The sequence below is a fragment of the Moschus berezovskii genome, chromosome 15 (genome assembly GCF_049115385.1).
Source record: "Moschus berezovskii isolate FMDL1 chromosome 15, NW_MosBer_1.0, whole genome shotgun sequence".
In the NCBI taxonomy this organism is placed as follows: Eukaryota; Metazoa; Chordata; class Mammalia; order Artiodactyla; family Moschidae; genus Moschus; species Moschus berezovskii.
In genome coordinates this window covers 43,043,562-43,048,465 of record NC_142474.1, presented here as the reverse complement: position 1 = coordinate 43,048,465, position 4,904 = coordinate 43,043,562, and the positions used below count along the sequence as shown (strand labels likewise).

General features: G+C 48.1%; 1 pseudogene; it reads right to left on the bottom strand.

Moving 5' to 3' along the window:
- Positions 1 to 3,390: 3,390 nt before the first annotated feature.
- LOC129555415 (proteasome subunit beta type-6 pseudogene) lies at positions 3,391 to 4,085 on the bottom strand (annotated as a pseudogene).
- Positions 4,086 to 4,904: the final 819 nt, after the last annotated feature.

Sequence of the window (4,904 nt, the reverse complement as noted above, 5' to 3'; positions counted from 1 at the left end):
ACGGGGACGACAGAGGATGAGATGGTTGGATAGCATCACTGACTCAATGGACATGAGTTTGAGCAAGCTCTGAGAGTTGGCAATGGACAGGGAAGTCTGGAGTGCAGTAGTCCATGAGATCACAAAGAGTCGGACACAACTGAGTGACTGAACTGAACTGAACTTAGCCCTCAGTCATGCTCAGGTGGGCAGCCTTAGACCTTCAGTGGGTTTGCCAGGCAGTTGCACAGAAAGAGGCAGATTCTGTTCTCAGTGGGCCATCAGGCACCAGTTCGCATGAATTGGGTGAAGGTAGAACTTCCCCAGCTGAAGTTGCTCAGCAGACATGCACACGCACACACTCACAGACACACACACCTCAGAGACCAGTTTTTCCTTGGAGAGGCCAGAGGGACATCTAGTCTAAAGACAGTGCAGCCTCAGAGCTGCAGGAGGCCCGGAGTCTGGCATGGGGACTGCCTGGCCATGGGGGCTACTGAATGAATGAACAGCTTCCAAGGTCAGCTCTGTCATAACCAGGAATGTCTCTCTCTCTCTCTTTTCTTTTTCGCTATGTGGATGGTTCTAATGTCTCATGCAGATATTGTATTTGGGAGAAGCATTTTTTTATTTCTTAAAGCATTAAACTAGGGAAGAAATGCGTTTAGAAAATGTAAACATACCTGAAAAATTAATGCCTGTTTTATCCTTCTCCTGAAAAGGCCAACATAAAGGAAATTAATCTTGGGGAAAAAGCAGAGAACAAAACCCCACACCCCTCCTGTGCGTCCTTCCTGTCGGGCCACCATTCCTATCTAAAATCTGTCTTAAAAGACCCTTGGAGGAAAGAGAAGGAGAGCGGTTACTGGGCTCTGTCCTAGAGAAGGGGAGGTAGGATGCCAGGCTAGTGCTGCTTCCCCATCGCTGGGCACCAAGCCCCCTTCACCACAAATCACCCAAGACAGAACCATCCAGGTGGGTTGGTAAATAGCAGATCTTCTGAGAAGGGTGCTTTTCATCTCTGCCCATCCTCCCATCAGAGGATTATCATTATATTTCTGGTCCCCTTCTCAGCAATTCTAAGTTTTCGAGGGAAGCTGGACACAGAAGTTTTGAAGAAGCACCGCCGCCTCCCCGCCACCGCCAGTGATTTTAATATGTATCTGGTACTAAGACCCATTTAGGAGATGAGGAGAAACCCAGAGCTCTCACTGGGGAGGGTTTCTGAGCAGGAGGGTCCTTGATCACAATGTCTAAGTTCAGCTCTCCTCCAGCTCCCAGAGCCAGATTGACCTGGCCCCCAGTGGATAAGATCTCCGGAAGGAAAACAAACCTACTTCCTGTAGAAGCAAAACTTGTCTGTTCAGCTGATCAACAAATAATCTTAAATTCTCTCTTTTTTTTCCTTAAGAAATGAGTGACATGGGAATTCCCTGGTGGTCCAATGGTTAAAATTCTGCACTCCCAAAGCAGGAGGCAGGGGTTTGACCTCTGGTCAGGAGGCACTAATGGTAAAGAACCTGTCTGCCAATACAGGAAACATAAGAGACGTGTGTTGGATTCCTGGGCTGGGAAGGTCCCCTGGAGGAAGGCATGGCAACCCACTCCAGTATTCTTGCCTGGAGAACCACATGGACAGAGGAGCCTGGCAGCCTGCAGTCCTAGGGTCACAATAGAGTCGGATACAACAGAAGTGAGTTAGCAGCACATGCCTGTAGGCAACTAAGGGCCCATTTGTGCATGTGGCACAGCGAAGCCAAAAGAAAGAAGAAAGAAATGACTCGGTGACAGCCATGAACCTCCCACCTCGCCACCTCCAGTATCTGCATTAGCCCCTGCCCTCACCCTGGCTGAAGCTGGCCCTCTCCACTATTCCTGGCATCCCGTGTGCTATCAGCCCAGGGGAGGGGAGGGATTTTGCAGCTCTGCCTTCCTGTCAGTGAGGTCCCCCTGGTTCTCTTCCAACAAAGCTGTGGCTCATCTCCACGTGTGAGTGCCAGTTCTCAGGTTTATCCTGATCTATGGGGATGAGAAAGGAGGGGATTAAGGGCTCTAGCTACAAAGTTCCTTTCTTCCCCTACGTCACTCTGAAGTTCGCCTACCCTACCAGGACAGGGGCAGTGGCAGCCAGAGACAGTTACCCAATGAGTGGAAAGTAACTTAGATGAGGGACAGCAGAGCTGTCCATTCTTAGATGTTCATTCTTAGACCTTCTCAGTGCTCACCGACTTAGAACCACATCTGAAAACAACAGCAAAGAATAGAAGGGATTTGTCAAGATAAGGGGATGCCCTGCAAAAGGAAATAGGGTGATCCCTTCCAGAAATTTCTAGCTAGCTTTCCGGAAAGCCACCTCAGGACTAATCAGAGTGAGTAAGGCACGAGTAATAGATGCTTCTGTTTGCTAATGCCTGCCATTGAGAGGGACTGTGCTTTATCTTCATTATCTGATTTAAGATTTCAATGAATATAGCAAGACAAGCAATATTATTGTCTCCACTTTACAGATGAGGAAACCGAGGCTTTGAGAGGCTGGCTCCTTTGCCCAGAGTCACACAGTCACTAAATGCTAGCCATGGATTCCAACCCAAGTTGTTTTATCTGAGACTGTATGACCTCCAATGCTAACTACCATTTCTTCATCAAAATATTTCCCTACTGGGCATCCTCACTGCCACCCTCCTGTCAAATCTTATCAGCTGTACCTGGGTCAGAATCCATTTTGCTGTGTAAGGTGCATTGTCACCAAAACAGCCTGCTATTCAATACCCTTCCCTGTATCTATGGGGTAAAGTTCTGGGTGTATCACCTTCAAGTCCAGTATAATAATTCTCCAGGAAAACAACCTAAGCAGGTACACATTCTTAACCCTGGCCTTTCTCTCCTGGGTTTCCTTCTCAAGTCCTCCCTTCTTGTTACTTACTGAGTCCCTACTGTCCTTCCAAGGGGCCATGTGGGGTCATGACAGTCATGTATTCTGGAGTTAGCCAGTCCCCAGGTCATTCATTACATCTGCAGTGGGGCTATGGTGTAACAAATGCGTGAGAGAAAAGCAAAGGGCCAGAAGATGCTTGGTATCCAATAAATCAACATTTTGAAAACTGAGTCACATCTAAAGCATGGGTTGGGGCCAGAATTTTTATGTGTTGACTTGGACACCATCCTTCCACATCCAGTCAAGCTCTTTTTCTTGTTGGAGTTTAAATGTTCCTCCTTTGCCTCCCCTCCCCAATCCCCTGAACTGAAATTCCTGGTTCCTTTGTCTCACTGTGTAGCATTCCCCTTTCCTTCAAATGCTTCAATTTGGCAGAAAAATGAACTGCACATTCTTTTTTTTTCCTCACTGACAAACTGTTTATTGAGTTTTGTAGCAGTTTGGGGTGTCTCTTTTGGATCTTAGAGTCTCAGGATTCAGAGCGATGGTAATATGGCCATGGTGAATTGGAGAAATTGGTCTCCCATAAGTACCTGCTGCTCTACCCCTGACTCTGCAATGGCTGCCAGGCGGTCACCCCTCCACTGGAGCTGTCCTGCTCCATGGCCAACTCGAGAGCACTGGCAGTGAACTGCAAGCCTTCTTCCTTGGTCACGCCTTCCCAGCAGGTAGCATCGGCATAGTCATAGATAAAGGAGCTCCCAGAGCCTGTGCTGGCAAAGGCCTGTCATCACACCCACCACGGGCACCGAGGACACCTGACCCCCTTCTTGGGGGTCCCAGCCGGCAGTGATGATTCCTGTCATCAGGCCTTCTTGGTGTCAGTGACAAATCTCCTTATGGAGGCTGGCCGCTGTGTGTACCAGTGGAGGCTCATTCCGTTCAATGCTGTGGAAACCAAGCTGATAGATGACTACGTCAGCTCCTGCCTGGGTGTCAGCTGCTGAGCCTGAGGGGCAGCAGAAAATACAGTGAATAGGGATCAACTTGGCAATGTACGACCCAGTGGTTGTTCTGGAGCCTGCTCCTAGAACCACGCCCCCATCAACTTGCACAGCCGTGAAAGTGGTCCCTGTGGAAACTTCCCGGTGCTCCTAGCTGGGGGCGATGGCTTCAGGCCCCAGGCTGGTGCCGGCCCGGCTTCCCGAGCAGCTACTGAGGTGGCTACCATCTTCTTCCTCCTGAACTGTACATTCTTGAAGTCAGCTTCCCAGGGGGTTTTTTGCTTTCTTGGACTTTGGGCTAGGTACACAGTGAGGTAGTAAGACCATTCTGGACACTGACTCTTCAAAACAGTTATTTTTGGACTCTGTTTAGAACAAGAGAAACTCCAGAAGGTGACTGCAGCAGTGCTGGTCTGAGTGCTCTGGGGAAGGCTCAGATGCTTATTGCTAATGCAGGCCAGCTGGGCCTGCAGCATCTTCCACACCAGGGGTGAAAACCCACCAGATGCACAGACCACACCCTGGCCTGGGAGCAAGGCTATTCACTTTGCTGTCTTTCATATGTGGGAACACCTCGATTAATACAGGTGATAGGATATACCAAAGTGGTAATTTTCCAGCCTGTGGAGCAGAAGATCTCTGGGGAGAAGCAGAATTACCCCCAAGAGCATGGCCTGTGGGCTGAGTGACACTATGCTTCCTAACCGAGGTGTATTTCACTGACCTTTGGATTGGTTGTAAACCCATCAGTGTTTATGTGCACTAGAAAATAAGCACTGATATTAGATTATCGACACAATGGCCAAGATTTCATCAATGGTCAAGAACACGACGTTACTATAAATACAGAAGCCTAAAACAGAAAGCATTCTTTGAATTTGCTAAAATAGTATATGGACTATTTGGACTCTACTCTATTAAAGTAGGCATCTTCTTAAGCCAGATTTAGTAACATTCAAGTTTACTTTAAAATGTGAACTGAACTCATGGTACCATTTTCCATTTTTCAATAGCTGTAAGAAACACAGCTATTAAGGGTGATTTTG